Raw genomic sequence first — 23924 nt, 5'->3', positions numbered from 1 at the left:
AACTTGAGGCCTATTTGCCTAATGGGAAACGATGGTAACAATCTACTGTCCAATATACAGTTTTTTTGCATCTGATTCCTTTCACACAGCAGAATGTGTGCATCACGTGTTTTGAGGTCCAAAAGCTGAGCTTTTGGCATCGCACCGAGGGTGGAGAGGGTGAAGAGGAACCATCCAGGTTTAAAAGGAATGGTTCTCCCAATTTAGGACCCAGCAGAGAAGGGAGAGGCAGTAAGGAGGTCTGGGATTCCTATCTCTTTAAGAATTTTCCACAGTTTGTTGTGATCCACACAGTCAAAGGCTTTCCTGTAGTTAATGAAGTGGAAGTAGATGTTTTCCTGGAATTCCCTTGCTTTTTCTATGATCCAGTGGATGTTGGCAATTTGATCTCTGGTCCTTCTGCCTTTTCTAAAGCCAGTTTGTATATCTGGAAGTTCTCAGTTCACATACTGTTGAAGCCTAGCTTGAGGGATTTTGGGCATTATCTTACAGTGTGCGAAATGAGCCCAATGGTAGTTTGAACAACCTTTGGCGTTGTCTTTCTTTGGGATTGAAGTGGAAAGTGACCTTTTCCAGAAAGGGGGAAGTTCACTTACAAATGAAAACACTGGGGCAGTGTGCCCAACCTGGCGTCCTATAGTAAGATGCTCTCCCCTCCATCTTCAGTCAGAAGAGGGAACCGAGCCCCAAAGGACGGGAGTAACTCAAGGCCACCACATGGGTAACGGGCAGAAACAGGATGCAACCCAGAGGCTTCAGCCCTCAGGTCTCCACTCTTGGGCCGTAGGACTTGGGTTCACCCGGCACCTTCTACCACCCACAGAGTGCTCGCTCCCACATTTGTGACACGATTCTTGGCCTGGTGAGGACCACAATGTCCCTTTCCTCCTAAACTAGCAGCCAATCAACTTCACCCCCCTCCCCGGTTCAATATCCTTCATCGCCCAACAAAGGCCAGCACACCCTGATTGCTTATAACAACAGTGACTAAGAACCAGGGTCTCCAAGTCCCTGAACACACTAAGATGCTTACACAGAAAGACCTCTCGTTACTTCCTCCTAAAAGAATAAATGACCACAAGTCACTTCCAAAGTCAGCTCAGAACACAAGACTCGAAAGGACGGACCTAGTCTAGGCAGCAACCCAAGTCCGTGTCCCTGACGCACAGTGAAACTGAAACATCTGAATTTAGAGCTGAGAAAGGTTTACTGCGGGGCCATGCAAGGAGAAGGGCGGCTCGTGCCCTAAACAGCCTTGAGCTCCCTGAAGGGTTTCCACAAAGCACTTTTAAAACCCAGGTGAGGAAGGTAGGGGTGGTCCCAGGGTCTGTGATCACCTTATGCATGGTTCACTGATGGTGAGATACCAGGATGGTGTCACTGGGGTTAACGTTATCAGGCCTTAGGCTCCTGGAGGCCTGGGGCTCTGTGCTCAGGTTCAGCAAGACGTTAACAACTTCCATGGGGTTGGGGGACGGGGTTCACGTCTGTAAAACAGCTGGGGAAATGTGCCTCAAATACTGGTACCTAGGCACTTCAGAAAGGAGCTAAAGCAGAGGATGTGGGGGAAGACCTGTCCCCAGAAAGGCCCCACAGGGTCCTGCTTGGTTACATAGGAACTGGGATACCCTCTAAGATGAAAGGGGGAGAAGGGGGCAACAGAGGATGAGACGGTTGGATGGCATCAGCGACTCAATGGACATGAGTTTGGGCAAGCTCTGGGAGACAGTGAAGGACGGGGAAGCCTGGCGCACTGCGGTCCATGGGGCCGCAAAGAATAGGACGTGACTGAGCGACTGAACACCACTCCCAAGCCTTCCACACACCCTTTCCTACCTAAAGAGGGCTCCTAGATCCTAAATGATGCTAACTTACACCCCCTGCCTATACAGATGAAGATTCACACATGTTTTCCTATTGACCATGAGGATAAATGAGGAAAAGAGAAAGGAACTCCTTTCCTATGGAAGTGAAAGACAAGATTTGTTTTGAATGGTCCCTTAAATTAGGGCAAACTCTTTGAGAAAAAGGAAGGAGGCACCACATTGGGTTAGAGTTTGCCTTGTTTTTATGTGTTGTCTGGCTCTGTTCTTGTTATTTTCATTTTTGAGGTGAAACGTACATGACATAAAATTAACTATATTAAAGTTAACAAGTCGGTGAGGCTCAGTACATTCACAACATTGAGCAGTCCTTATTAACTCTGTGCGTGAGTGCTGTCCCTTCAGCCGTGTCCAACTCTATTCTTTACCACTCATACCACCTGGGAAGTCCCCACCCCTCACCTCCCCCTAGTTCCAAACATGGTCAGCACCCCAAAAGGAAACCACAAACCCTGTAGGGAGTCCCACCCCGTTTCCCCCTCTACCAGACCTTGGCAACCACTGATCTGCATTTGCCTGTATGGATTTATCTATTCTGGATGTTTCATATCAATGGAATCATACCCTGAAGTTGACTAGGTTGATTAGGTTGGCCAAGAAGTTCAGGATTTTTCATAACATCTTATGGAAAAATCTGATGAATATTTTGGATAACCCGATACTTAAAACAACTGCGGGGGCACTCAGAACTAACCCTTCCATGCCTACGCAGGTCACAGAACCAAACAAGATGCCAGTGGTACTGAAGTTAGGGTTCCCATAGCCCATTCGCAGATACCATCATGGAATCATCTATAGTCCAGTGAACAGCAAGCCAAAAAGCAGACCAACCCTACAGTTCAACTCAAAACAAACGAAAACTGGTGGACCCCCTGAACACTGACGATGGCCGATTTCCATTTTGACTCAAACCAACGGATTTTTCCATTCTTCCAGATGAGTGCTGGCTAATGAGAAAAGCCAAATGGGTTAAACCAAATTTTCTTTTTTGTAAATTCTGAAATATACCGCCCACCAGAGTCATACAACGCGACAGACTCTCAGCCAGATGGAGAAACATTCTCTGCCTAGGGAAGAACCAGGAACCCGCCTACCCAGTCCATCCTCTGTTGATTTAAATCATGTCCCGGGAGAACCACAGAATGTGGCTTAGAGAATGCAGTCCAACCACCCCCTTCCCCCCGCCCCACACCACATCCCTCCTGTTTACCACGTATCTGGGAAGAGGGCTATTAGTACTCCTGGAAGCTCCTCCACCTCCTCTACTTAGGAATTTTCCAGGAAATGTTTGCATGAGAATCACCTAAGTGAGTGAAATGGGTGCTTGGACTCCAGCCCTGATTCTGGTCTCCAGGACTGAGTTGGTATCTGAGGACCTATATCTGCAGTTGAGTGTCTAAAGGATTGACTCGCCAGTGGAACCAGATGCCGGCGCTCTCTCGAAGGTGTGCAGAGACAGAGAACAGGGAGGACCCGGACCGCCTCCGGCAACAGAAACACCAGACTCGAGCAGCTCTTCTGCTGGGTGGATGTTTCTATAGTTAATTGCTCTTGACTCAGAATCATCCCAGAGTTCAAGTTACAAGGAGCTCAAAAGGTGCTCCGTGCTAACCTTGAACCAGTGTCTCCTGTGGGTGGGGTTAGAGAGACAAAGCTAATTTGGGAGGCCGTGCAAGTGGGCATGGACAAAAGGGGCAAGGGGAGGCTTCGTGGGCTTGGGGGCTTGCAGGTTCAGGGGAGAGAGGGCCGTAGGGCTCGGAGGCGGGTGGCCGCATTTCTATTCCTGGTTCATTCGAGAGGTGCACCACGTGACCTTGGGCCTGTCACACTTCCCCAGCACCGCGGCCTCTCCATCTGTGAAATAAAGGCACCAGTGTCCCTCACACAGGCCCTCCCGGGGCGAAGAAGATTAATGAGGTGAGGTTCACAAAGTGTGTAGAATGCCAGGCAACGACCAAGGGCAGCAAGGGCACAGAGTAACTGGTGGCCAGCACCCCCGCCCCTCCCCGCCACATGCACACACAGACACACCTCTCTTGCCTTTGAAAAATGGCACAAACTCTCTCTGATCCCAGTAAGGTCTGCAGACAAGCAGCAGGTGCAGCACCACCTGGGAGCTTGTCAGAAACGCAGAGTCTGGGCTTCCCTGGTGGGCCAGCGGCTAAGACTCCGTGCTCCCAGGGCAGGGGGCTGGGTTCCATCCCCAGCTGGGGAACTGGATCCCACAGGGCACAACTAAGGCCTGGCACAGCCAAATAAATAATAAACATTTTTTTTTAAAAAAAGAAAGGGATGTAGAGTCTTTGGCTCATTCAGATCTGTTGAATCAGATGCATGGGGGTGGGGTCCATCACCCATGTGGTTATTCCCTCCAGGGGAAGAGAGAGTTTGCTAAAGTTCCTAGCAATGTCAATCGGCAAGGCAGCCATGAGCAAGCTGGGTAAGTCCCAAATTTCCAAGCTCACATTCCAGTGCTGGATGAGGGGACAGAAAATAATAAAAAAGAATTTTGGAGAGTGCTAAGTTCAACGGAGAACAGAGCTCAAAGAGATGGTGGCAGGCATCACAGACTCAATGGACATGAATTTGAGCAAACTCTGGGAGACAGTGGAGGGCAGAGGAGCCTGGCGTGATGCAGCCCATGGGATTGCAAAGAGTCAAACACGACTTAGTGACTCAACAACAACAAGAGGGCTTCCCTGATGCCTTAGTGGCAGGGAATACCCTACCAGTGCAGGAGACACCAGTTCAATCCCTGGTCCAGGAAGATCCCACATGCTGCGGGGCAGCTAAGCACACGTGCAACAACTGTTGAGCCTGGGCTCTAGAGCCCCACAAGCCGCAACGATGGAAGCCCGTGAGCTGCAACGGCTAAGCACATGTGCGACAACCGTCCAGAGTGGGCTCGAGAGCCCCGTGAGCCGCAACAAGAGAAGCCTCGACAGTGAGGAGCCAGGGCACCACACCTACAGAGAACTGGCCCTGCTCGCTGCAACTACAGAAAAGCCCGAGCAGCAGTGAAGACCCAGCACAGCCAAAAATAAAATAAATATTTAAAAAATACAGCAACAGCAACATAGTGGTTAGGTCTGTGGACCCCAGACTCACGCGTCCTAGGTGCAGACCCCCACTAGGCCACTTACTAAGTACTTGGGAGAAGTGACCCTCCCACTGGCTCATTTTTCTCATCTGCAAAATGGAGATGATGAAAGCTCTCTCTATGGACCAGAGCTTGTCATCTAGAGAGCTTGTTAAAACTCCAGGTGGCTGGGTACCCCACCCCCCACCAGAGATTCCTGATCTCCTAGGTCTGAGTAGGACCCGAGGATTTTTACCTTTAATGAAGTCCCCCAAGTGGAGCCACATTCCTCTAGAGGAAGGCTTCTAAAAATTAATGCCCATTCACGTCACCTGGAGGCCGCAGGGAACTGGCAGTGCTGGTTCAGGAGGTCTGGGGAGGGGCCTGGGTCTCTGCGCTCCTAACTCTTTCCCAGGTAGGGCTACTGGAGCTGGCCCATTGCCCATGCTTGGAGGAGTGAGGTTAATGTACCCAACACATCGAAGATGATCAAATATATTATGTTACAGTATTTCTTTATAGCTCATATAACATCCTCTATTTTATAGTGATGGTGATGGTAAACAGCCAGCCAAGGGTTAGGGTTTGAAACATCCTTATTCGATTAATTATAAACTCGATGGCACTGCATCAGAGCATAGGGGAAGGTTATGTTGGTCCATGGACTCCAAAAGCTTGATCTTAAGGACCCAGAATTTCCTCAAAGGCCATCAGAGGGGTAGATAATTCACAAAATGGCTAGCATCTACAATCCCAAAACCTGTGATGACATATTAATCAACTACAGGGAAGGTTCTGCAGAGGATATGAAAGGAAAGAACAGTCCTAAAAGAGATTTTAAAAAAATGTTATAGTGGCCACATAAAACATCCAAGAAAACATTTTAGAACAAATACAATGGAGTTCACATGGTCCTGGTCTTCCCAGGTGGCTCAGCGGTAAAGAACCCACCTGTCAACGCGGAAGACGCAGGAGACGTGGGTTCAATTCTTGAGTTGGGAAGCTTCCCTGGAGGAGGAAACGGCAAATCACTCCAGTATTCCTGCCTGGAGAATCCCATGGGCAGAGAAGCCTGCTGGGCTGTAGCATGGGGCAGGGCAAAAATGCATTTGGGGGGCAATTTTCAGAAGGATTTATCTATGTGTTTTTGTTTGTTTCATTCTATTCTTTCCTTTTCTCCTCCTTTCAATGGGATAGAATTTTTCTCCTCCACACCATGGAACAATTAAGCAGAACAATGCCCCTCTCCTGGGATTTTATTCCACCAGGTTATAAATAACTTCAGCAAAATAACTAAGAGCATATATAAAAGCAATGACAAGGTCGTTTACCATGAACAAGCCACGTTCTGTTTCCATGGCAACATGGCGGCAAAAGCAAATGACATCTGATGATGTTTCCATAATCTGCTCCCCAAAGTCTCACACCCTAAAAGGGTCCGCTCAGGGTCAGGTCAGGCTTCTTCAAAACTCCTCTGCCAAATAGGGGTGGGTGACTAGGATCTGGCACCCAAGCTCAAAGGCAAAGAACTCGAGACGAGACTTCTCTTGGAGCCGGGCAAAGGGGGAGGTTAAGAAAGAAAGCAAATCTCTCTAATTGTGGACACACTTTCCTGTGCATCGCCATGAAAACCAGAGAGTGTCTGGGACAATTCCAAACTCTGGCAGGTCATTAGTCTGCCCCTCTGCCTCACTCAGCCTTGGACTTGCTTTGCTATCTTGCCTTCCTTTCTCTCAGTTTCAGAACAGAAGCTCAGAGCAAGACTAATCAGAGGTGCTGGCTGGTTACCAAGCTCCTCGCAAAGGCAGAGACTTTATCAGGTACAAGCTCGTTAGAGGTGTCTGCCTTCCAGAATGAATGGCAGACAGAAGTGCTTCCACTCGCTTCCGATTCTGCAAGCCCTTCTCCCTGGTACGCAAGAAGCCAGGAAGCAAGACAAAAAGGGTGAACACACGCTGGTAGCTGTCTAAACGGCAAAGGTCCAATCTGTTCCATATAAAGCACTCGGACAATCTGTGGGAACAGTGAGGTGGTGGAGTTTCTCGACATCAGTCTTAGAAATGGCAGAGGTGTTCTAAACACTTAGACAGCTATGAAGGACTAGGGACTTCTTTAGCGGTCCAGTGGTTAAGACTCCACATTTCCAATGTCGGGGGTGGGGGGGCAGGTTCAATCCCTGGTAAGGGAACTAAGATACCATATACTGCTTGGTATGGTCAAAAAATAAAGAACAAAAATAAATACAAATTTTAAAAGAAATCTATGAAGGATTTACCATCTTGAGTTCATGAGTTTGTGTGTTTGCTTTAAAAAAATTATCTAAAATGTTTCACTTTGAGAGGAATCCAAATCTGCTCAAGATTATTTAAATCTAATGAGAATTTATTTCTGTGACTAACCTCTGTAGTGATGAGGACAATGATATTTAATAATGATGGATGGAAAGAGAGGTAGCTGAATGGATGGATGGAGGGATGGACAGAGACCTCAGTCATTAAACCTCAATAAACCTGATTTCTGTTACTAACCCCCAATAAAAATAAGGATAATGGTATCTACTAGAGATGAATGAGAGGATGGTAAGGAAGGGTTAATGGAAGCAAGGGGGGATGTATGGATAGATAGCTAGATGGATGGACGGACGGATAGATGGATAGATGGATAGATGGATGGATGGATACACAGATATCCAGGCAGGCTTTTACCACGTGCCAAAAGGTCTACTGAGTGTTTTGCTCACAACAACATGATGAGGTTGATATTATCATCATTTCCAATTTGCAGATGAGGAATCTTCATGATCTTAAACACTAAAGAAGTTGAGGCTGAAGCTGAAACTAGAAGGAGCTTGCCTCCAAGCTCTTAGCTGTGACCTACCTGCTTCAAAAGTCGCCTTTTCATTTATCCTAAAATAAATCCTTCCAAACTTCCAGTGGAATGCCTGCCATGGTGGGTATTCGAGCATCTGGCGTGCAGGTCAGTTTCTCCCTTGGTGACTTTTTAATCTGATTCATTCTGCCTTTCTCTGTAAGTCCAAGAGTTTCAGGTTTTACATAGAAACTGTTGCCTCCTTGCCTAAGTGTTTCCTCAGTATCAGGAAAAAATCACCTGGGGTTATAAGAAGCCAAACGGATGGTGGACCTCTTAAAAATCAACTCCCTGACAACCTCTCTTCCTTTGGATGGTGACTCAAGGAATGAGGAAAAAAAAAGATGCTACCAAATGAACATGTCTGCTCCCCAACAAAGTTAGATATGTCATCGGGACAAAGCTCAGATCAAAACCTAACATCCATTTCATAGCAGATTTGCTAGGCACATATTAGGCCTTTTTCAATGGCAACATGGGGGTGAGTAACTTGGAGGATGACTAATTTAGAAAGCAAATTAAAAAACCCTCTGCAGAACACAAATGACCTAAGAGGTGAGGGAGACCTCACCTCTGATCATTAACTTTCATCCAAAGTTCACCTCTTATCACTGGCTGATTTTGAAGCCAAAGACACTGGGGGCCAAATCCCTGTTCTGACCCCTCCAGAGCTGTGGAGGCTGAAATAACCTTTGAAGCTACTTCCACAGTAGAAGAGAGGAGATGACAATGTATGCTCTACAGAACAATGGCCTCCTAAAGACGACCCAGGCTTCTCGGGTGGTTCTAGTGGTAGAGAACCCGCCTGCCAATGCAGGAGACGCGACAGATGCAGGGCTAGATCCCAGGGTCAGAAAGATCCCCTAGAGAAGGAAATAAAAACCCGCCTCAGTATTCTTGCCTGAGAAATCCCAAGGACAGAGGATCCTGGCAGACTACAGTCCACGGGGTCATAAAGAGTCAAACGCAACTGAGCGACTGAGCACACAGCACAGAAAGACGACCCTGTCCTAACCTCCCAAGCCTGTGAATATGCTGCCTTCTCAGGAAGACGGAGAATCAAGGTAGTAGATGGAAGGAAGGCTGTTAATCAGCTGACCTTAGGATGGGGAGAGGATAGCCTGGATTACCCAGTGCAGTCACAAGGGTCCTTCCACGTGGGAGAGGGAGACGGAAGAGTCAGTGTCAGATACGACGTGAGAAGAACTCAAACCATCACCGCTGGCTTTGTAAGGACCCTGAACCCTAGGAGCACAGGCAGCCTCCAAGACCTGAAAAAGGCAAGGAAATGGACCAGCCCTGATGCCTCCTGTTGGGGTGCAGCCCCGCCCACCCCTTGACTTTAGACAGGGAGACCCACTCAGGGCTGAAGACCTCCAGAACTGTAATTTAACAAATCTGCTTCCTTTCAGGCCACTACAGTGGTAATTTGTTAGCACAGCAATAGGAAACTAATTCCCAATCTACGCCTTTGTAAATTCTTAAGAGGATTAAATGAGCTGTTATGGAAAGCTGATGGTGCCTTAGGAAGGCCTCAACAAGATGGCTCTCCTCCATTTCTGTAAACTGCCAGAACTGAAGTTGGCAAGGCTGCCACTTACCTCACCAGTGGCTTTATCCGCTCCAACATCCACATCCCCAAGTGCCTCATGCCCCCAGTCCTCAAGGGACCATCAATTAAATTCTGAGCTGATGAGGCTACTCAAGTCTCTCCCAGAAATATTGGCTTTCAAAAGACAAATTTGTGGAGTCACTCTGCTTCAAAATCTTTGAAGTCGTTCAAGGTCTCCAGCGGATTCCAGTCCAGGATTCACAATGCCTTTCAGCACCTGCTCTCTTCCAATTTCTACACCCTCAGTTCTTGCATGACCCCCAGGGACCCTCCATTTAGGTGCTGACCAGCTACCTGAGTCAATGTTTCTTGATTAAACCTCTTAAGCGTCTGGGCCTTTGCACTTGTCCTTCCCTCAAACCAGATTGGATGCTTCTACGGGACATCTGTTCATCTATCCGTGTCCAAGCTGTCCTCAGGGCTCAGTGTGACCACCCCGAGGAGCTCCCCTGAACACTGGGCTACTCGAGTAAATTAGGACCCACTTCCTCTGTTCTCTAAGTGTAGAATCCACGCCTCAGCTTCAGCAATTTCTCACACCATGGTACAACTGGTCACCTGGTCGTCTCTTCCAATTTGTCCTAAATACCAATGTCTTTTTTTGGGATCATGGAGCCATTTAAGGATCTGAAGACTCAGACCCCATTTTCAGGGGTCTACATGCATAAAGATTTTATATTTAACACACATATATATGTTTATATATATTTACACATGTTTTATATATATATGTATATATATTATATAACATAGTTCACAAGCTGGAATCAAGATTGCCAGGAGAAATAACAACCTCAGATAAGGAGATGACATCCTTAAGGCACAAAGTTAAGAGGAACTAAAGAGCCTCTTGATGACGGTGAAAGAGGAGAGTGAAAAAGCTGGTGTAAAACTCAACATGCAAAAAACTACGATCATGGCATCTGGTCCCATCACTTTATGGCAAATAGAAGGGGAAAGAGTGGAAGCAGTGACAGATTTTATTTTCTCAGGCTCCACTATCACTGTGGACAGTGACTGAAGTCAGGAAATTAAAAGACACCTTACTCCTTGGAAGGAAAGCTATGACAAATCCAGATAGCATACTAAAAAGCAGAGATATTAATTTGCCAACAAAGGTCCATATAGTCAAAGCTATGGTTTCTCCAGTAGTCATGTGCAGATGTGAGAGCTGGACCATAAAGAAAGCTGAGTGTCAACAAACTGATGCTTTAGAATTGTGATGCTGGAGAAGACTCCTGAGAGTCCCTTGGACTGCAAGGAGATCCAACCAGTCAATTCTAAAGGAAATCAACCCTGAATATTAACTGAGAGGACTGATGTTGGAGCTGAAGCTCCAGTACTTTTGCCACCTGATGTGAAGACCCAACTCACTGGAAAAGACCCTGATGCTGGGAAAGATTGAGGGCAGGAGGAGAAGCGGGTGACAGAGGATGAGATGGTTGGATGGCATCACCGACTCAATGGACATGAGTTTGAGCAAACCCCAGGAAATACTGAAGGACAGGAAAGTCTGGCCTGCTGAAGTCTATGGGGATTCACAGAGTCAGACACGACTTAGGGACTGAACAACAACAAGAATATAGTTCACAGGGGCTTCTCAGGTGGAAAAGAATCCACCTGTCTATGCAGGAGAATTCAGAAGACGTGGGTTCGATTGCTGGGTCAGGAAGATCCCCGGAGTAGGAAATGGCAACCCACTCCAGTATTCTTGCCTGGGAAATCCCAGGGACAGAGGTGCCTGGTGGGCTACAGTCCATGGCGTTGCAAAGAGTCGGACACAACAGAGTGACTGAGCAGGTACTCACAGTTCACAAATAATTTCAAGGAGCCTTGAACTTCAGCAAAAAGAATCCAGCATTTAAATGTGAGTGCTTTCAGCAAAAGAATTCACCTTAGTTCATGTCTTTGTCCCAGTACATAACTCACAGCCCAGCGCAGAATTGGTACTCAATCAATACTGGGTGGTTGGATATTTGGATAGATAGATGTATGGATGGTTGGATGGTGGCTAGGAAGGTGGATGACTAATATGTATGTTTATAAATCATTGGAAAGACTCATCCAGAGACTTTTTCCTAATAACAGACAAATGAAGATTACGAAACCACATCAGAGTACAAGATGAATCATACTTCTTGGGCTAATCCCATTTGTGTGACCAAAAGGCATCTGTGAAAAATACCCTTATTGACCACATGTTCCATATTGCTTGGTAGCTTCAGAAATGTTCCTGAGAAAAACAGACATGCCCCATCTGATGCAACCGGGATGAAAATGGGAAAACGGAAACAAAAAGCATTAACTAGGAGATACATTTTCTGAGAGAATTAATCAAAGGATTAGGTTCCATGACCCTTGTTACAGATGAAAAAGTGAAAGTGTTAGTCACTCAGTCCTGTCCAGCTCTTTGTGACCCCATGGATGGTAGCCCATCAGGCGCCTCTGTCCATGGAATTCTCCAGGCAAGAATACTAGAGTGGGTAGCCATTCCGTTTTCCAGGTGATCTTCCCAAACTAGGGATTGAACTCTGGTCTCCCGTACTGCAGGCAGATTCTCTACCATCTGAGCCACCAAGGAAGCCTTTGCTTCCTTGAACTAAGGAAGAATGTGAGGTTGAATCAAGAAGAATGTGAACCCGTTTTCTCTGAAATTCACCTGGGAAAAGGTTAGTTGTGGTTGGTCCAGAAATTGTGAAGCTAGGCTTGGGGTGGAACAAGAGTTAAAGACTCAGGCACATGCTTTCATACGGGAAGCAAATTAAATATCCAACAAAGGGGTTTAACTGATTTCTCTCCGATCATACAATGGAACACTACGTAGCTGGTTAAAATGTTACATCTTGGGACTTCCCTGGCATCCAGTGGTTAAGACTCTGCGCTCCCAGTACAGGGGGGCACAGGTGTGACCTCTGGCCGGGGAACTAAGATCCTGCGGGGAACAACGTGCAGCCTAAAAGAGTAGAAAATAAGACATAATTCATAATATAAAAAGTTGTATCTTAGAAGGACATTTAAGAGCATGAAGAGATGCTTGTAGTATCTTAAGTAAAGACAAAGCAGCTTGCAGTGATCCCATATTAGCAGATATGTATGGACATGTACAGATGCTTCCAAATTGTGGTGCTGGAGAAGACGGTTAAGAGTCCCCTAGACAGCAAGGAGATCAAACCAGTCCATCCTAAAGGAAATCAACCCTGAATATTCATCGGAAGGACTGATGCCGAAGCTGAGGCCCCAATACTTTGGCATGAGAACCGACCCACTGGGAAAACCCTGATGCTAGAAAAGACTGGGTGGCTTCCCTGGTGGCCCAGATGGTAAAGTGTCTGCCTGCAATGCGGGAGACCCGGGTTCGATTCCTGGGTAGGGAAGATCCCCTGGAGAAGGAAACGGCAATCCACTCCAGCACTCTTGCCTGGAAAATCCCATGGACGGAGGAACCTCATAGGCTACAGTCCATGGGGTCGCAAGACTGAGGGCAGGAGAAGGAGGTGACAGAGGATGAGATGTTTGGATGGCATCCCTGACGCCATGGACATGAGTCTGAGCGAACTCCAGGAGATAGTGAAGGACAGAGGAGCCTGACATGCTGCCGTCCACGGGGTCACAAAGAGTCAGACACGACTGAGCCACGGAACGACAACATGGACATGTAAGGGGTTTCCCCAGTGGTTCAGTGGTAAAGAATCCTCCTGCAACACAGGAGACATGGAAACACAGGTTCAATCCCTGGGATAGGAAGATCCTTTGGGGGAGGAAACGGCAACCCACTCTAGTATTCTTGCCTGGAGAATCCCATGAACAGAGGAGCCTGGTGGGCTAGAGTCCACGGGGTCACAAAGAGTCAGACATGACTGAGTGACTCAACAACAGCAATGGACATGTAAAGAAAAGGGGCCAGAAAACGTTAGCAATGATTATCTGCAGAAGCTGGAATCACAGCTCCCTTCATCATATCTATATCTATCTATGGCATCACCAACTCAATGGACGTAAGTTTGAGCAAGCTCTGGGAGTTGGTGATGGACAGGGAAGCCTGGCGTGCTGCCGTCCATGGGGTCGCAAGGAATCGGACAAGACTGAGCGACTGAGCTGAACTGATATCTGTACAAATATAGCTGTTAAGTCAGAACATTTTAGTTAATTAACAGCTTGCCTGTGTGTGTGTATTCTTATGTAGAACAATATGGATTGGTGGATGTTTTAATTCCTACCTAAGGAAAAGCCTTTCTGTGGAACTAAATTCCTCTAAAAAATGTGCCACTTTTCACCTGGCAGCAGTTCCCAAGTCATAACGCCTAGGGAGAGTCAATCCATCCTCATAAATCTAGCCTTTCATCTCGTAATCTAACTCTGGTGGCAGAAATTGGATTTCTGTCAAGTTTGCCTCCTTGCTCTGGGGGCATTTTGCACGGCTGTGCTTTTCTCTCCACATCGCCACTCAGTGTGGGCCTGCCTGGCGCCAGGAGGGCTCTTCCTGCAGGTTTCTCTGCCGCAGCTCTGTGACTCAGTTCCCACATTCATGTGCTCCTGGTCTTTCCATGAATGTCACAAAGACTTTAACACGGAAAGTCTCTAAGCCAGAATGAATGATGACCCATCTCTTCTGTGTTACATTCAGCAGAACAGTGCTTTGGGGAAGAAGGCCTGAACTGAGCGTTATTCAATTTAGTTTATTAAATACCTGCAGAACATGTCTTTTGCACTAAGTGATGGAATGGATTTAGACACATATTTAGGTCCCATGCAAAAAGATGCTGCTCTTCAAAATGCCATCTTTCGCTGGGAACTCATAGGTGGTCTCCATGATGTGTGTTCAGGTTTCATGAAGAGCACAGCTTTCACTCAGCCAAGTGAGGAGCACTCTGTCCCACATCTATGAGAGATTCTACGCTCGCTCTTGGTTTACATTTAAGCAGAAATCCAAAGAACATTCAGGGCTCGATGTCTCTTGCTGCAAGCGGTATCAGGTGGGACAGGAAAAGGAAAGCACACCTCTGATTCCTCGAGTTGATTTAACACTCAACACAGTTTATGGCAAATAGATGGGGAAACAGTAAGAGACTTTATTTTGGGGGGCTCCAAAAGCACTGCATCACTGACTCGATGGACGTGAGTTTGAGTAAACTCCGGGAGTTGGTGATGGAAAGGGAGGCCTGGCATGCTGCAATTCATGGGGTCACGACTGAGAGACTGAACTGAACTGAACTGAAAATCACTGCAGATGGTGACTGCAGCCATAAAATTAAAAGATGCTTACTCCTTGGAAAAGTTATGACCAACCTAGACGGCCTATTAAAAAGCAGAGACATTCCTATGCCAACAAAGGTCTGTCTAGTCAAGGCTATGGTTTTCCAGCAGTCATGTATAGATGTGAGAGCTGGACTATTAAAAAAGCTGAGCACTGAAGAATTGATGCTTTTGAACTGTGGCATTGGAGAAGACTCTTGAGAGTTCCTTGGACTGCAAGGAGATCCAACTAGTCCATCCTAAAGGAAATCAGTCCCGAATATTCATTAGAAGGACTGATGCTGAAGCTGAAACTCTTAGTTTGGCCACCTGATGCAAAGAATTGACTCATTTGAAAAGACCCTGATGCTGGGGAAGAGTGAAGGCGGGAAGAGAAGGGGATGACAGAGGATGAGATGGTTGGATGGCATCACGGACTCAATGGACCTGAGTTTGAGAAAATTCCGGGAGTTGGTGGTGGACAGGGAGGCCTGGCGTGCTGCAGTCCGTGGGGTCGCGCAGAGTCAGACACGACTGAGAGACTGAACTGGCCTGAGAGTGAATCTAGGCAGCAGAGACCCTGTGGGAAGAGTCTGAAGTGCAGACTGAACGGGGCCAAAGACACTCCGAACAGCAAACGGCATACCAAGGCTCACTTCCAACCTTTCGACCTCGAATGATAAACCCTATAACTGTGTGTGTTAGTAATAGGTTAAGAATCAGCATCTTCTACAAAGATAAGATGGAAGTTCGGGGAGAGTGAATGCTGTGGGCAAGGCCACCCTTTGGGGAAGGTGGTATTTGAGATCTGCTGTGCCCACATTCCCCCTCACTGCTGAGACACACGCACACACTCACTCACTTCACTGCCCAGGCTGCCCATCTTCAGGCTGCCAGAGGGGATGAGCCAAGCACATCCTAAAACCCAGTGAGAGCGAGTTGGTATCTTCCTGCCTTAGACAAGATGATAAATCCCTGGGCCTCCGTTTTTCCATCTGTCAGTTCGGTTGAGTTGCTCAGTCATGTCCGACTCTTTGCGACCCCATGAATCGCAGCACGCCAGGCCTCCCTGTTCATTACCAACTCCCGGAGTTCACTCAGACTCATGTCCATCGAGTCCATGATGCCATCCAGCCATCTCATCCTCTGTTGTCCCCTTCTCCTCCTGCCCCCAATCCCTCCCAGCATCAGAGTCTTTTCCAATCAATCAGCTCTTTGCATGAGGTGGCCAAAGTACTGGAGTTTCAGCTTCAACATCAGTCCCTCCAGTGAACACCCAGGACTGATCTCCTTTAGGATGGACTGGTTGGATCTCCTTGCAGTCCAAGGGACTCTAAACGGGACTAAATAACACCCTGCCCCTCCGCCACTGCCATCTCTTAAAGGTATTCTGATGAATGACAGAAAGAATATCTAAGTATTTTTGCACAGTGCCCAGAAATTTGTGCTAAGACACTTCAGCTGTGTACGACTTTATGCAGCCGTATGGAGTATAGCCCTCCAGGCTCCTCTGTCCATGGGGATTCTCCAGACAAGAGCACTGGAACAGGTTGCCATGCCCATCTCAGAAATTTACCATGATCAATAACCCTCCCTATTGTCATCATTTCTGAGTCTCTTTGCCTTCAAATAGTGCTTTCAACAAGCATCTTTGTAGAAAATGCAGATTCTTACCTAATAATAACAGACACATTTATAGGCTTTGAATTTTGACAGTTAGATTTCTTACCAAGAGACTCATATGAACTAAACAGGCAGGTCTCCCAGTAAGAAGGGATCTGGGTAGGAAGATGAAAGGGGAAGAATATGAATGGCAGGTGACAACAAGCTCCACGATGAAGCATTTGCCCTTTTCACTGAGCCCATAGCCCTGTGCCTGCAATATATCTGAATAGGTGAATGAATGAAACAGGCAAGCCGAGGAGAGACGTGAGCTCTGACAAGTTGATCGGGAAAAGGAAACCACGTCTACAGATGAACTCTGATCACTAACAACTTTTTCTCTCTTTTGGACTCATAAGAAACAGAAGAAACTGAGATAATCATCTCAGAGTCCTTATCTGGCCATGAGCCACTTCAATCCAGATAAACAGTTCAAGGTCAGAGTGAACTGGTCGCTCAGCGTCTCAGACTCCCCATCTGTGGAATCCCCAGGTGTCTGTCCGACAAAACATAAGCAGAAGACAGTTGATGCTTCCCTGCGTAGGGCCCCCTGCAATGTCTGACCTGGAAAATCCTATGGACAGAGGAGCCTGGAAGGCTGCAGTCGATGGGGTCGCTGAGGGTCAGACACGACTGAGTGGCTTCATTTTCACTTTTCACTTTCATGCATTGGAGAAGGAAATGGCAACCCACTCCAGTGTTCTTGCCTGTAGAATCCCAGGGACGGTGGAGCCTGGCGGGCTGCTGTCTATGGGGTCGCACAGAGTCGGACACGACTGAAGTGACTTAGCAGCAGTAGCAGCAGCAGCTCCCAACTAAGTAACCCAGATGAATAATCAAAAAAAAAAAAAACCAAACAGTGAAAAACAGGCTCCCTTTGTCGCTGGGTCGCCAGTTTAATTCTAGAAAGGGCCTTTGCCCTTTGAAGGCGAAGAGACTCAGAAATTAGAACAGTGGGGGGCAGGTTATTGAACATGCTAATCCTCTGGTCACCTTCCAAATGTACTTAAATATATATCTTAGTCACTCCTCAGAACATCCTCAAGAGGTGGGGGTAGGGAGGTTGTTATTATTAGCCCATTTACAGATTAAAAAACTGAGACCTAGGGGATTAATTCGGAGAAGGCAGTGGCAACCCACTCCAGTACTCTTGCCTGGAAAATCCCACGGACGGAGGAGCCTGTAGGCTGCAGTCCATGGGGTCGCACAGAGTCTGACTCAACTGAGCGACTTCACTGTCACTTTTCACTTTCACGCATTGGAGAAGGAAATGGCAACCCACTCCAGTACTCTTGCCTGGAAAATCCCATGGATGGGGGAGCCTGGTGGGCTGCCATCTATGGGGTCGCACAGAGTTGGACACGACTGGAGCGACTTAGCAGCAGCAGCAGGGGATTAACTAACGTGTCCAAGATAAGAAGGTATCAGAGTTAGGACATCTTAACCAATATACAGTCTAGTGAACTTTCTACTCATTTTCTAACATGAGACATCATTTTTTTTTAATTTATTTATTTTAATCTGGCTGCACTGGGCCTTAGTTGGGGCATGCAGGATCTAGCTCCCTAACCGGGGATCGAATCCAGGCCCCCTGCATTGAGAGCGCAGAGTCTTAGCCACTGGACCACCAGGGAAGTTCCATGACATCATTTTTGAAGAGTGAAGTCAAAAGGAAAATGCCCCAAGCTCCTCTGGGGGACTTCCTCTTGACTCAGCCTCCAAATGAAGTCACGGGTTTCCAATGAGTCAATTCTTCTGCTTACACTGGGGTTACAGAGGGAAGGAAGTGGGTGGAAAAGGATTCTTTGGAATTTCAGGATCCAGATCAAAGAGGGCACCAGAAAGTAGGAAAAAAAAAACCTGGCTTGAGAGAAAAATCAAATCTAAACAGCCCCACTATGGGCCAGTGTTGTAAACCTGATCAAACCTCTGAATGTATACATGTCTGTGGCTAGAGATGGTGCAGCACATTCTGTATATCATAGATTACTTTCTGATGTGTCTGCCTCTCCATCCTGGGAAGAGCAACTGGGTGAACAGAATGCCAGAAACACTAGGGAAGCTTCAGAGAGGAACTCTAAGTGCCAGGCTCTGAGCTCAGCGTTTTGCACATCATCCGTGGGTTGTGGGCTCTTGGGCCAAAGTACCTGATCTCGAATAAGCCTTGGTGAATCCAGGTGAGTAGGGGTAGATCCTGCTGGTTGCCAGTAAAGCAGCCGTGCCCCCAGAGTGTTCTTTCTCCCAGCACTATCTGAGCGATTGTCCTCTGTGTGCTCCAAGAAGATGCCTGGAGCTGTGGCAGCCGTCTTGCACTATGAGGATGAGATCCTGAGAGCTTATACGCTGAGGGAGGGAAGAGGAAAAGATGTGAAGCACCCAGGACGCTTGGTGAAGTGACTGCACTGTTCATGTAAGCGACTGTGGAGCTGTTCACCTTCAGGAATCATGAAGTGCGGTAACAACTCCTATATAAGACAAGCTTCTTTTAGTGGGTTTTCTGCTGTTGACAGCCCCCCCAAAAAACAACAACTAATCTGCTGGCAGATGCTATGCTTGCTTGCTTACCCTTGTGCGTATTCTCTCATCTTTTGAAATGACTACTTTCTCATTTGTAAACTGGGGATGATCATCTGGCACAGTTCATAGGAATTTTGTAAGGATTCAAAAGATAAGGGAAGGACAGCGCTTAAAAATGCCCTGACATGAGACTGGGTTTGACATATACACACTACTACATATTAATATATGCAAAAGGCAACTAATAAGGACCTAGTACAGCACAGGAAACTCTACTCAATACTCTGTGATGACCTGTATGTAAAAAGAAACGAAGAATATATGTATACATAGAACTCAATCACTTCGCTGTACCGCAGAAACTAACATGACATTATAAAAATCAACGATGCGTGCCTACAAGCTCAGTCATGTCTGACTCTTTGGGACCCTGTGGACTGTAGCCCACCAGGCTCCTCTGTCCATGGAATTTTCCAGGCAAGAATACTGGAGTGGACAGCCATTCCCTTCTCCAGGGGATCTTCCCAACCCAGGGATGGAATTCAGGTCTCCTGCATTGTAGGTAGATTCTTTACCATCTGAGCTGCCAAGGAAACCCCAAATCAACTACACTCAAATAAAAAAAAATTTTTTTAATGCCCTGACATTAGTACATGAACAACAAATGATAAACAGCACTGTAATGCTCTCACTGTTTCTCACAATCACCCACGCATCACCTACTCTAAATCCATTTCACAGATACAGAGACTAATGTTTAAGTAACTTATCCAAGTCACAACCGGCAAGAGATGAAGCTCATATTCCAAGGCGTGTTCTGACTCCAGAGCTCAAAATGTTAATGTAGCTGTACTTGCCTTCCTGGACTGTCCCCAGCAGCCAGGGCAGGACCTAACATACAGTGGGGCCCTGAAGGTATTTGTTTAGCTGAACCGAATTCTGGGGCCCAACTATAAGGAGCCAAGGATCAGCACCCTAAAAGCAGCAAAGGTCCTAAGAGCAAGCAGCTAGATGGTGCCAGCTGGAGCCCGGCTCTCACAGTCGTCCACTTCCTTCCTGTCCTTGAACTCAGGAACCCCTGCCGTTTCTAGGTGCCTTCTTCCTCATGTAGCTCAGCTTTCACTTAAAAGTCAGTTTCACAGATCAGTCGCCCTCACCTGAAACCAGAAACCCAACAGTTCAACCTCACACAAAGCTCTCGGCAAAGGGTTATTTTAAGAACCACGGTGAGTGGAAAACCAGCTGTTCTCCTTCAAAATCAACAGGGGGCAGCAGAGAGCAGCAAACCGCTGGGTTCCTAAAACATTCAAAAGGGGAAGGAAAAAAACCAATAACAAAACACACACACACACACACACACACACACACACACACAAACCTTCAACTTCAGCCCAGAAGCATCCTAGTGTAAAAATATGTGAGGTCATAATGGGTAGGCAAATTCGCATTGCTGATCTTTTGCCAGGAAAAAAAAGTAACAAAGACCTGAATTCCGGAATGATTTACTGACCACTATAGCTTCCGGGGAAACAGCCCAGCCTGTCTTGGGAAACTGTCCAACCAGGAATCATCTTGGATGAGCTGAAAGGGGTAGACGCTTTTAACCCGAACAAACTCACCTTGTTAAATTTTCATTTCGTTTCAGATTTAAATCCGTCCTGGGAACAGCCATCATCAGTCTGCTAAAGTGTATCTGAAAGACGCCCTAGGAGGAATTCTTGGTCTATTTTTAAATACCCAGGGCAAAGGAACACTATGTTCTACATTCATTTAAAACCCAGCTTCTTAGACCAGGATGCTGGGAAAGTAAATTAAATCCCCCTCTCAGTGGCTTTAAACTGTGACAAGCATACTTCTAACAGGCATGATCGGGATTTAGATTTGTATTTCTTGGTTTCTCCAAATGGAGAAAATATCTTTGGCTAGCTCCTCCTATTGAAAAAATGAAAGTGTGAGAGGCTCTGTCGTGTCCGACTCTTTGCGACCCCAGGGACTGTAGCCCGCCAAGGCTCCTCTGTCCATGGGATTCTCCAGGCAAGAATACTGGCATGCGTAGTGCTTCCCTTCTTCAGAAGATCTTCCCAACCCAGGGATGGAATCTAGGTCTCCTGCAATTACAGGCAAATTCTTTTTTTTTTAATATAAATTTATTTATTTTAATTGGAGGTTAATTCATTACTTTACAATATTGTATTGGTTTTGCCATACATCAACGTGAATCCGCCACAGGTGTACACGTGTTCCCCATCCTGAACCCCCCTCCCACCTCCCTCCCCGTACCATCCCTCTGGGTTGTCTCAGTGCACCAGCCCCAGGCATCCAGTATCCTGCACTGAACCTGGAAGCCAGAAAGAAAAACAATGAAGTATACTAACGCATATATACGGAATTTAGAAAGATGGTAACGATAACCCTGTATGCAAGACAGGCAAATTCTTTACCGCTGAGCCACCAGGGAAGCCCGTTAAGACCCTTACACATTAGACCACCCACACGAGGTCACAAGCACCTAGGCTGTGAGTGACGGAGCAGAGCCAAGAAAAGCTTGGGATGGAAACCCTGCAGCTCCTGTCTCTTCCCTGGTTCTCTCCTTCATTCTCTTCACGTACCAAGGTGGAAATTACACCATCTCGTCCGCAGCGACATATCACCTGGGGGATGAGAATGCGTATACCTCTTGCTTTCCTTAACAGCATTAGCAGACCTGAATTCATTCCTAGGATCTGGGAGGATTGTTACATAGCGTTAAGTCCCAGTCAGGGGCTTCCCTGGTGACTGAGTGATAAAGAATCCATCTGCTGATGCAGGAGACTCAGATTTGATCCTCAGGTCAAGAAGATCCTCCAGAGAAGGGAATGGCAACCCAGTGCAGTATTCTTACCTGGGAAATCCCATGGGTGGCAGGGAGCCTGGCAGGCTACAGCCCATGGGGTCACAAAAGAGTTGGACACGACTTAGCGACTAATCGACAGCAACAAAAAGCCTCAATCACACGTGATTTTTAAAGCCAACCCAAGTCATATAAGCATTTTAAGTTACTTCTCAGTGGGCTAGACACTCGGTATTTTGTATTCAAAGGAAGTTATGATGGAGGGTTATAACAATACATCTTTTAAAGGACTTTTACAACAGTTCACTAAATGCGTAATAAAAGTTTATATAATAAGTGCTATCTGTGGAATGATAAATTAATCAATATCTGAGATAATGGAGGGGAAAACACCCTCACCACTGTAACTACCCTGCAGCTTTTAGATAGGTCCTCAGGGCCACGGAAATACAGGACTTCTAAGAGGGCAGCAGACTTGAAGACCTGGAAATGCCAGAAGGATAACAGAGGAGGAAAAGAGTGACAAAGCAACGCACACCCTGGATAACAAAAGAACATAACAATAGCTGCTCTTCGTGGCACATTTACGACGGGCTGGGCACTGTTACAAGCACTTTGCCCATGAAGATCTCAGTATCTTCACAGCAATTCACTGAGACAGGTGCCAATACAGCCGCATCTCAAGGAGAAACCACCAATGATCAGAGAGGGTAAGAAACTTGCCCAAGGTCACACAGCTAGAGAGGAGGCAGTACAGTTCAGACTCAAACCCAGACAGTCTGGCTCTATAGCTTGTATCTTCTATCACCTGCTCAGTCATGCAGTCGCTCAGTCATGCCCGACTCTTTGTGACCCTACAGACTGTAGCCTGCCTGGCTCCTCTGTCCATGAGACTTTTCAGGTAAGAATATTGGAGTGAGTAGACATTTCCTCCTCCAGGGGACCTTCCCAACCCAGGGATCAAACTCACTTATCCTGCACCGGCAGGCAGATTCTTCACCACTGAGCCACACTCAACTAATTCAGATTACTCAGAGAAGCTGGGTTTCATAACACGAATGGCAACCAAAGCAATGAGCCTATACTTTCACAGGCTTTGTCATGTGCAGAGTAATCTTCTCACCTATTATACCACATGTCCAGAGGAGGAGGCTTGAGAAGGAACACAGCAGCTCTTATTCTCACCTAGAAGATGAGGACGATGATGATGGAAGAAGGCAAGTGCAGCCAAGACGCCCGGATGGCTGTGGAGTCCTTGAAAGTCCAATCTTAGATTCAGATTAGCCTTGGGTCAAAGTTCCTTCCACGTTTGCTAACATGTCACTCATTCTCCTGTGATAACCACCCACTGAAATCATGAGAGCTGCCTCTCCAACATCCACTTCTTGGTTGTTGCCAACATTACTCACATCCACGTCACAGGTATCTGCAATCTTAAAAGCATCGCTGGGTTAAGAACTTAGGAGCATGCTTAGTAAGCACCCAAATTCATGTAGTTAAAAGGTATACATGACTTAAAGACCTGTTTCAGAGCAATTTTCCATAAGAAATAATCATATCAAAGGGAGCAGTTTGAGGGTTTCCCAGCACCACCTTAGCTCATACTTACTAATGTGTTAATAGTATAAATATGGTGTGTAAGAGGTTGAAGGAACACAGTAGAGGATGAGCAGGGTACTGGCTGAGTAGTGATGTGAAAGAACCATGTTAGTAGGCTAAGGAATTCTCACACATCCTGCCAAAACAGGAATGTAAGTTTCATAAAGGTAGAGATGAGTCCTCTGTGCACAAAACCTTCAAAAGTGTTTGGCACATAATAAGTGTCAGTCGCTCAGTTGTGTCCAACTCTTTGCAACCCCATAGACTGTAGTCCACCAGGCTACTCCGTACATGGAATTATCCAGACAAGAATACTGGAATGGGTTGCCATTCCCTTCCCCAGGGGATCTTCCCAACCCAGGAATCGAACCCAGGTCTCTGCCCTGCAGGCAGATTCTTTGTCATCCGAGCCACCAGGATCTCGATAAATACAGTTTGAGTGATGAATGTTAACGGTGCCCCCCCAGGGTGGTGCAATGGAATGACCCGGATCAAAGGGTATAAGGTTATCTCCTGGTTTGAGACTATGGTTTTCCAAAAGGATAATGCCTTGTCTATTTTAAATTTCAACGTAAAGTACCATGAATGCAACGGATTTCCTAAACACTGGGTTAGCTTTCCATTTTAAGGCATTTTATGGAC

General features: G+C 46.7%; 1 protein-coding gene and 1 non-coding gene across 13 annotated transcripts in view; both read right to left on the bottom strand.

The window, feature by feature from the left end:
• The window catches only part of RBFOX1 (RNA binding fox-1 homolog 1), a 2416982-nt gene that overhangs the window by 1612240 nt on the left and 780818 nt on the right, over window positions 1-23924 (bottom strand). The gene's annotated exons all lie outside the window — the stretch shown is intronic.
• TRNAE-CUC (transfer RNA glutamic acid (anticodon CUC)) lies at window positions 17898-17970 on the bottom strand. Its single transcript has one exon. It is a non-coding gene; the product is annotated as a tRNA-Glu (tRNA).

The sequence above is a fragment of the Ovis aries genome, chromosome 24 (genome assembly GCF_016772045.2).
Source record: "Ovis aries strain OAR_USU_Benz2616 breed Rambouillet chromosome 24, ARS-UI_Ramb_v3.0, whole genome shotgun sequence".
Classification (NCBI taxonomy): Eukaryota; Metazoa; Chordata; class Mammalia; order Artiodactyla; family Bovidae; genus Ovis; species Ovis aries.
This window is presented reverse-complemented; position numbering and strand designations above follow the sequence as displayed.